Source organism: Siphateles boraxobius, unplaced genomic scaffold, assembly GCF_051911475.1.
Source record: "Siphateles boraxobius isolate OS27281-9 unplaced genomic scaffold, OSU_SipBor_1 92, whole genome shotgun sequence".
Lineage (NCBI taxonomy): Eukaryota > Metazoa > Chordata > Actinopteri > Cypriniformes > Leuciscidae > Siphateles > Siphateles boraxobius.
This window is the reverse complement of record NW_027509222.1, coordinates 2,920,523-2,930,671: the sequence shown is the minus strand read 5'-3', so window position 1 is coordinate 2,930,671 and position 10,149 is coordinate 2,920,523. Positions and strand designations below refer to the sequence as shown.

The following is a 10,149-nucleotide window of genomic DNA, read 5'->3' as shown; positions in this document are numbered from 1 at the left end:
ACCCTGCATACTTACCTTTGTGTTAAATAAAGATACATTTATGTTTATCACTTACCTCTGTCTCCGAGCCTGAATCCTGACAATAGTACTAGTATTATCAAACATTGCACAATTGCGTTTTACTGTTGTTTATTTTGTTCTTTTGTCCTTCATCTTCTCAAGATATCCAGTTCTAGTGCACAGTTAGATTTGCATCACTGCATTTGGTAATTTGATTTTGTTTTGCATCCAATCTGTGTATTGTATTATTCAATACAATTTTACACAACTGTTTTTTGTTGCAAATTACAAACTGAAGCAAAATGTTTAATATAGTTATGTCTTTGTATTGAAGAGTTTAACCAAGAAATGTTAAATACAACAGATTTCTTGGCAAAAAAAAATAGATCTCAAGATATCCAGTTCTAGTGCACAGTTAGATGTGCATCATTGCATTTGGTTATTTAATTTTGTTTTGCATCTGTGTATTGTATTGTAACATTCAATACAATTTTACACCATTTTTTTTTCTGTTGCAAAATACAAACTGAAGCAAAATGTTTAATATAGTTATGTCTTTGTATTGAAGAGTTTGAACAAGTAATTTTAAATACAACAAAGTTCTTGGCAAAAAATTTACTTGTCTGTTTATTCAACTGATATTTGAGCATGGTGGCAGCTAAATACATGCATACATAAATTGAATCCATTATTTGTATACCCAGGCTGATTTTATAGACTTCACAGTAGGCCTACTACATGCCTAATTAATACTGCCAAATTAAGACTTCAGTGCTTAAAAAAAAGAAAAAGAATTGATGTCACTTTTCATACATGTCTTTGAGTTACATTTATGAGGTAAAGCAATGCATCCTGAAAAAGGCTATATTCACCGTTCACTGCTTGATTGTAAAGTAGAGAGATGTCTGGATACTTTTCAACAAATTCCTGCTCTGCATGACATCTGTTCTCCTCAGAGGAAAAGGGGTCCGTTCCAAAGGTAGACATCCAGGTCAGTGACGATCCCAACTCCTGCTCGTTCATATTTGCCCCAACAGAGGCATTAGGCAGCAGCTCATCAGAAATTTTTGATGGACATACACTTGCTGCAAGTTCATTGGGTATTCCACGACCTAAAACAATTAAGCATGGTAAACAGCTATCAAAGTGAATGGCAGTGATTTTAAAGTGCCTATTCAAATTTCAAATATTGTAAAGTCCTCTGAGCATACCTGGGATCCTATGAGCATTCCATGCCTGCACTACTCTGTTTAGTCCAATTTGGCTTAACTGACATGCCAGGTTTGAAGTGCAGAATTTAGTTAAACTGTCCTCCATGTTGAGGACTTCTTGGTCTTGCAGGTGCACCAGGGCCTGTTTTAATGGGTAGTTCACCCGATTGTTCACTTCAGGCCAAATCCTTTCAACTCTAAGATTCTGAAAAACAATATTTCATATTATATAAAACACAATGAAGAATGTATGAACTAATAATGAAAATAAAGTGCCAGTTTGAAATGCACATATGTATTATTAATTACATATTTTTATATTGGTTGTAGTAGTCTAATAGTTGTTATCAGAATTGCAAAAACCTCACCATTGTTGAAGTTGTTTGGAGGTATGGTTGTCTGCTGAGGTTGTGTCTGTGTCTCGACAGCTTCTCTTGCATGTATAGGGACAAGTAAAATTCCCTACCATGGTCAACCCTGAGCTGGTCCCATGCCAGTTAACTACAGCAGATCTGAAATAAAAAGATGTAAATTTGTTGTATGTGCACATGACAATTCTGAGGAGAAATGCAACACAAATGAAAAGACTATTTTTAGTGTGTTTTTTTTTTTTTGACAGCAATGCATATTCACTGGGTAACACTTCAGTATGGCAAACACATTTAACTTTTAGTCACTATTAACTATGCCTTTTAACTAGTTAAAAGTGAGAATTGGTCCCCATATTGAAATGTTACCATTCACTGCTTGTTACTTCCTCTGAACATGCTCACCTGTAAACTTCTTCATATATTACGAGGTTGTTTTTCACTGGCATTGTAGCATTGGCAATAATTTTGCTGCTGTATCCATCAACTGCCAAAACGTGTTACACCGAACATCACAAGCTTTTCATTTTGATCCATGTGTAGTTTGTGGCCCATATGTTCGGCATGATATGGGACTGGGTTAAGATTATGTGCACCCTAAACAAGGGGGAAACATATTTCAGGCTTACATTTTGAACCCATAGCTCATGTATTTACAGAATGTTTTTTTTTGCTAGATAATTATTATAAATGCTGGTTAGATTTAATTAAGTTCCACCGCAAATACTGCGAAGGAAATTTGAAGTAATCATATTTCACTAACATTCTTTTTTTTTTGCAGGGTTAACATTTAAATGTTTTTGGAATGCTTCTGATAACAAAATGTTTTAGGACTTGTGCCACAGTTTGTATGTTGAAGGAAGTAACGAAAGGAAACAAAACTAGATGCATATACTTGGATCTCATGACCATTATTTATGGAACAAGTAATCAAGATTTGTTTCTGTCTAATAGAGGATGGTGATTGTGATGTCACTTTATCATGCTTATTATTATTATTGTTTAATACAGAGCACAAGTGTAGCAAAACTTACCTGCCGTCGCAATTCATGGTATGGCTGATGAATTTCTCTTAGCAATTTTCCGACTCGACTTTCTCCTGCACGCACTCCCACTGAAGATAGATAGCCAGTCATGATGAACTTGCGGCCATACGATGGCCCCGTCTGTTAAGAAATTATAACCATGAGACAATGTTTAAGTGATAAGATTATTTTATCCATGAGAACCAAACTGAGAAGCAAGATATTTAAACAGTATACAACAACGGATATTTAACTGTAAATAACATTTTTGACATTATCGATAGCCTGCCTACTGCTTGAAAACAGCGACAGGAAATAAAAAAATGAACAAAAAAACTATACTTACCTTAAACATAAGTCAACATATGTTTTAATAGTTCACTTTAAGCGTTTAATACAAAATAATTTCTAAAAGTAAATACAATCAAAAGAAAAAACATCTAAATTACAGTTTGTTTCGAATGCAAAGCTGCCTATGAAGGACCAACTTAGCTGTGAATGCACTGTCTTGTCCCAAAAACACTGGTCGAACAATACGAATATAAATAATAATAATAATATACAGAAGAAGATGAAATAAGTATTTACCTCATAAATAGATCCAATCATAGCTGCTTCCAGTTCTGTGTCCGATACATGTCTTTTTCGACGAAGGTTGTGTTTAAAACAGATTCGTCTAACGCTCATTTCAGAGCATCGCTGGACACATTTGTTGCAGATAGGTGGAAATCTCTGCATGAGTCTTGCCACTTTCGAATAAGCCTTTAACCAAATTAATGTATTGGTCCAGAGCAGCCATAGTAAGGTAACGTTAGCCTGTATACATGAGTGAATAAAAACTTCCGGGTCATGCCAAGTTGGATAACTAAATATCAAAATCAGATTGGTGGTGGAGGCGGTTTTCGTATTTCCCATTTTCAATTTGAGCATGTAATCGAAAATACAAAAAAAACAGTCATTATTTGTTTTTTAAATATTGTATATGAAACGAATAAGAAAAAGTCAACTCAAAAACAAGTCCTTTTTCGATTTTCCGATTTTGATTTCTTAATTGAATATGAAAAGAACGAATGATACACGGATTGGTGTGCTCCACAGGTGTTGCTCATTAGCAATCGCACCACTGGCCTCGTGCCGTTCTCTCACGTCCCTCGGCCGTCCTGTTCGCCACAGTAAAATTATTACATTTACATGGAATTTAACTGGGAGCCAATGCAACTTCTGTAAAATAGGAGAAATGTGTTCAAAAGTGGAAGTTTTGGTAATGACTCGAGCTGCAGCATTTTGTATTAACTGTAATTTATGAAGAGATTTGGAAGGAAGCCCATAAAACAAAGCATTACAATAGTTGATTCTTGATGTTACAAGAGCATGCACAAGCGTAGCAGTACTCTTGAGTGAAAGGACAGGACGCAAACGATTTATATTGTGAATATGAAAGAATGCAGAACGGGTAACTCTATTAATGTGAGATTCAAAAGACAGAGTTGTGTCAAGAATGACACCCAAACTTTTGACCTGATTCGATAGAGGAACAGAACAGTTATCTATTACCATAGAAGAAATATTCAACTTACTTATTGTATTTTTTTAACCAACAAGAAGAATTTCTGTTTTGCTGCAGTTCAAATTTAGAAAATTACTAGAAAACCAAATTTTTAATTCACTTAAGCACTCACCAAGAGAAGAAGAGGGAAACTTTCAAGAAGGTTTAGAAGACAGGTAAAGTTGGGTGTCGTCGGCATAACAATGAAAATGGATATCATATTTCCTAAAAAGTGGCCAATAGGTAAAAGATACATAATAAACAGAACCCCGGGAACACCAGTGACAACAAAAGTGGGTTTTGATTTAAACTGTTTAGGTTGTTCAAATTGAATGCGATCTGTGAGGTAAGAACGAAACCAGCTTAAAGCCATACCAGTGATTCCAATAGATTCCAGCCTGCTCAAAAGAATGGGATGTAAAATGCTGTCAAATGCTGCACTAAGGTCAAGAAGTATACGTATTGATAAAAAGACCAGCATCAGCAGCTAGTAATAGATCGTTTGAAATCTTTACAAGTGCACTTTCAACAGTGTGAAAAGCACGAAACCCTGATTGTAACTGCTCATATAGACTATTGCAAGAGAGATGTCCGCAGAGCTGAAGAGCAAAAACATTTTCCAGGATTTTTGACAAAAACAGCAGATTTGAAATAGGTCGAAATTTTGCAAAATTCTTTGTGTCTGTCCCAGGTTTCTTAAGAATAGGTGTTATAACAGCAGTTTTAAGTGCAGTAGGGACAGTACAAGTAAGAAGTGATGTATGCATATTATCAGTGATTAAAGAGGAAAGAAATGATAAACCAGCTTTAACCAAGTGAGTCGGTAATGGATCCAGTTGACGTGACAGATTCAGATTGTTGTACAATGGAACAAATGTCCTCAACTGTTGGAATTTTAAAAGCAGAAAATGAAAATAAGGGAGATGGCACAAAGCTAAAATGAGTTATGTTACAACTAGAGTTTATATGCCAGTTAGAACACCCAGGTGGCTTTAAAATAGTGTTAACCACAGAGAATAGAGATTTTTGGTTTCCTACACCAGATCCAATTAAACCTGCATAATAATCTGATTTCGCTGTGGAAAGTGCAGTCTTATAAACTTGCATGTGATCAGCATACAAATCTTTATGAATTACAAGTCCAGTCTTGGAATACAAGGGTTCTAAACGACGCCCCTTGACTTTTAGCAGATGAGGATCCGATGTAAACCAGGGTGCTGAGTTGACAAACGAAACATTCCTGGTTTTCAATGGGGCACAAGTGTCGAGGATCATTTGAAGATTGTCATTGTAATGCTTGATTTGTTATGTGGATGCAGGAGATGAACCCAAATGCAGACAGAGTGCGAAGAACACAAGGTTTATTGGTAACAAACAAGAAAACAAAACCCACGAGGGGGCAAAACAGGACTGGAACAGGAATGACTAAACTAGACTAAGACTTAACAAACTAGACTATAAACTAACAACAGAAACAGGAACAGTAATACACTAGACAAAACTCTCACAAGGTACTCTGAGGTAAGTTAACACACAGATAGGAATCGCAGTGTAAAACAACGTCAAACAATGAACCAACACAGGACAGCAAACACAAGGGGATTATAAAGGGAACTAATGACAAGGACAGGTGAAACTGACTAGACAATAATGACAAGACGAGGATAACAAGGGGGCGGGGTTACGTAACGAGACAACACAAACACATGTCCCAAGCAAAAGGCCATGTGCTTGTACACAAAACAAGATTCTGTCATGATCCTGCCTCACGACCAGGGAAAATCAAGAACACTAAGGCAGAATCATGACAGAACCCCCACCTTAAGAAGCGGCTTCCAGACGCTCCTCAAGGGGACATTAAACACGGGACATGACAGACTGTGACAAAGACACAAACCAACAATACATGACAAAAACTAACAAAGGCATACACGAAAAGACAATTACTGGGTTGGGGTGAAACATCAAAAACAATAAACAAGGCAGGGGAGGAGGAGGAAACACAAAGTTCTTAGGGGGCAGTCCAGGGTGAATTGGTGGACTAGGGGTCTTGGGTTGACAAGGTGATGATCTTGGGCGGGGAGTCCGGGGAGAACTGGATGGGCACACACGAGGAACAGTCCGAGGGGAGGTGGAGACAGGGGAAACAGTATGGGGACTAGTGGCAACAGGGACAAACGGAGAAACAGTCCGGGAATTAGTGGAGACAGGGGCGACCGGGAAGACAGACTGGGATACTGTATTTGCGGCAGCAGCAACAGACTCAGATGATGAGGAAACGGGACTCCGGACGGGGAACATGGCAGGCGAAGGGGCATGACTGGGTGCAGCGCTCTCAGTGGCAGACTTGGGTGCAACGCTCACAGGGACAGGATCGGGGGCAGTGCTCACAGGGACAGGATCGGGTGCAGCGCTCACAGGGACAGGATCGGGTGCAGCGCTCACAGGGGTAGGCTTGGGAATAGAGCTCACAGACACGGTGGGCTCGGGACAAGACATGACGGGCACATCGAGGATCTTGACAAGCTTGGCTAGGTAGTCTGCTAGAGTCTCGGCAGCAACAACGATAGGCATCCTCTTACGAGCAGACACCGCTTGCAGGACTGCTTCTGCAGCTTGATCAGCCGCAGCTCTCATAGAGGCAGATTCTGTAACCGGGCAACCAGCTGCTGACTCAGGGACGGCGCTTGCTGGAGCGGGCTCTGGGACTGCGCTTGCTGGAGCGGGCTCTGGGACGGCGCTTACAGCTGGAGCGGGCTCTGGGACGGCGCTTACAGCTGCAGACCCTGGGACGGCGCTTACAGCTGCAGACCCTGGGACGGCGCTTACAGCTGCAGACCCTGGGACGGCGCTTACAGCTGCAGACCCTGGGACGGCGCTTACAGCTGCAGACCCTGGGACGGCGCTTACAGCTGCAGACCCTGGGACGGCGCTGACAGCTGCAGACCCTGGGACTGCGCTGACAGCTGCAGACCCTGGGACGGCGCTTACAGCTGCAGACCCTGGGACGGCGCTTACAGCTGCAGACCCTGGGACGGCGCTTACAGCTGCAGACCCTGGGACGGCGCTTACAGCTGCAGACCCTGGGACGGCGCTTACAGCTGCAGACCCTGGGACGGCGCTTACAGCTGCAGACCCTGGGACGGCGCTTACAGCTGCAGACCCTGGGACGGCGCTTACAGCTGCAGACCCTGGGACGGCGCTTACAGCTGCAGACCCTGGGACGGCGCTTACAGCTGCAGACCCTGGGACGGCGCTTACAGCTGCAGACCCTGGGACGGCGCTTACAGCTGCAGACCCTGGGACGGCGCTTACAGCTGCAGACCCTGGGACGGCGCTTACAGCTGCAGACCCTGGGACGGCGCTTACAGCTGCAGACCCTGGGACGGCGCTTACAGCTGCAGACCCTGGGACGGCGCTTACAGCTGCAGACCCTGGGACGGCGCTTACAGCTGCAGACTCTGGGACGGCGCTTACAGCTGCAGACTCTGGGACGGCGCTTACAGCTGCAGACTCTGGGACGGCGCTCGCGCTGCAGATTCAGGAACAGCGCTTACAGTAGCAGCTTCAGGGACAGCGCTTTCAGCTGCAGACTCTGGGACAACGCTTACTGTTGCAGAGTCAGGAGAGGCAGATGGGAAGCAGGAAGTTCCCTTTCTTCTCTTTCTCTTTGGCCGCGGAGCAATGGTCACAGTTGGGCTCGCGATCGGCTGGCCGGGCTCAATGGGGGACGAAACAGGAACAGAAAAGACCACTTCTGGTTGGGTCAGCTCAGATGACGATGACTCCGAGGGGGAATCCCAAGAAACCCGTCTCCCCCGTTTACCGCGGAGGTCAGCAGGTGTGGAAGATGCCTCTGGAGTCGAAACAAGGGGACTCTGGTCTCCCAGCGTCACGACACCAATCGTACGACCCTCCGGGATGACAGGAAGCGTGCCGGGTGAAGACGACATGGTGGGAGCCTGCGAATCCTTCCTTGACAAGCAGGCCACCATATCCGGGAATGGGCGGCGAACCAGACTCTCCCGTTCAGCCAGAGAAGGCAGAAAATTTAGGCCCGCGATGAGGTAGCGATTGACTAGAGACTCAGGCAAGAAGAACCGCCTCTCCTCCGCGACCTGGGCATACTGTCTCAAGGTCCGCTCACCCTGGGAAGGAAACGGAAGCTTTCCATTCCTGGAATCGGAAATCGCCTCCTGCCACCAATGTAAAAGATGGTCAGGATGATCGTCAGGCATACTGTCTGCTGGGTTCTGTTGTGGTTGGTTCATTCTGTTATGTGGATGCAGGAGATGAACCCAAATGCAGACAGAGTGCGAAGAACACAAGGTTTATTGGTAACAAACAAGAAAACAAAACCCACGAGGGGGCAAAACAGGACTGGAACAGGAATGACTAAACTAGACTAAGACTTAACAAACTAGACTATAAACTAACAACTGAAACAGGAACAGTAATACACTAGACAAAACTCTCACAAGGTACTCTGAGGTAAGTTAACACGCAGATAGGAATCGCAGTGTAAAACAACGTCAAACAATGAACCAACACAGGACAGCAAACACAAGGGGATTATAAAGGGAACTAATGACAAGGACAGGTGAAACTGAATAGACAATAATTACAAGACGAGGATAACAAGGGGGCGGGGTTACGTAACGAGACAACACAAGCACATGTCCCAAGCAAAAGGCCATGTGCTTGTACACAAAACAAGATTCTGTCATGATCCTGCCTCATGACCAGGGAAAATCAAGAACACTAAGGCAGAATCATGACATGATTAAATCATCAAGATTCCATGATTGGTTTTTGTAGGGAAGTGTGGACAAAATATTCCCCAAGAATTGAGGGATCAATGTTCTTAATATTGCGAAATGTGATTGTACGACTCAAATTAGGCTTAAACACAGGTAAAGAGACATTGAAAGACACCAGCAAGTGGTCTGACAGTGATAACCACCTGTTTGAACTATTACCGTCAAGACGGAGACTCAGATCACTGGCCACAAGAACATCTCGGCACAGGAACAGTTTCTTCCCACAGGCCATTTCCCTCCTGAACAGTTAACACTCCTCCCAAGGCATATGCCTGTAAGTGCAATACTCCCACTGTTTAGTGCAATATCCTACAACTCAGGTGATACTTATATGTAGATTTATTTATTTATAATATTCAAAACACTGTAAATAGGTTCATAATCTGTAAATCTGAAAATGTCTATTCTGACTAAACCAAACTGTGATAGTTTTATTCTCATATATTTATATTTATATATATTTTTTTTTTATTCTTATAATTTGTAGTATTATGTTTCATGTTTCATGTTGTATTTGTATTTGTATAGTCCACTGGAAGCCTCAGTACCAAAACAAATTCCTTGTGTGTGCAAGCACACTTGGCAATAAAGCTCTTTCTGATTCTGATTCTGATTCTGATAAGTCAGAAGTAGTGCAATTTCCAGGAATCACACCTGAACAGCAGACCAAATCAAGAGTATGACCTTTTGAATGAGTTGGGACATTGATAAATTGCTGTAGTCCAAAACTATCTAGGCATGATAAAGATTCTCTAGAACATGAATTTTCTGTATTATCCACATGGATATTAAAATCACCAACCAAAACCACGTTTGGAGACAATGAACAAAGAGAAGTTAAAAATTTTGAAAATTCCTGTTGGAATACAGAATTTGCCTTCGGAGGCCTTTATACAATAGCAATGATAGTTGGAACGAATCCATTGATTTGCAAAGCAACAGATTCAAAGGAAGTATATATAATTTATAGTATGCTCACAGCTGATAGGTCCAGTTTTGGTTTGCGATCTCTAACCCGGAATAAAACCTGCCTCGGAGCAGGTTGGCCATGTAGCGCAAGTTACCATGGCAACATAGAGCTAAAAACCAATCCACCTTCTTGAGCCTGAAAAAAACAGTTTTTTTTATTTCAAACTAATCAAAAAACAAACTTACCTAGGTTAGCAACTGAAACAGGCT

General features: G+C 42.0%; 1 pseudogene across 1 annotated transcript; it reads right to left on the bottom strand.

Annotated features, from left to right (window-relative positions):
* Positions 1-717: 717 nt before the first annotated feature.
* LOC143733172 (uncharacterized) lies at positions 718-3,342 on the bottom strand (annotated as a pseudogene). The gene is made up of 6 exons (XR_013201285.1): positions 3,193-3,342; positions 2,614-2,745; positions 1,985-2,176; positions 1,580-1,723; positions 1,212-1,416; positions 718-1,112 (listed from the first exon to the last, which is right to left on the bottom strand). The product of XR_013201285.1 is annotated as an uncharacterized LOC143733172 (transcript).
* Positions 3,343-10,149: the final 6,807 nt, after the last annotated feature.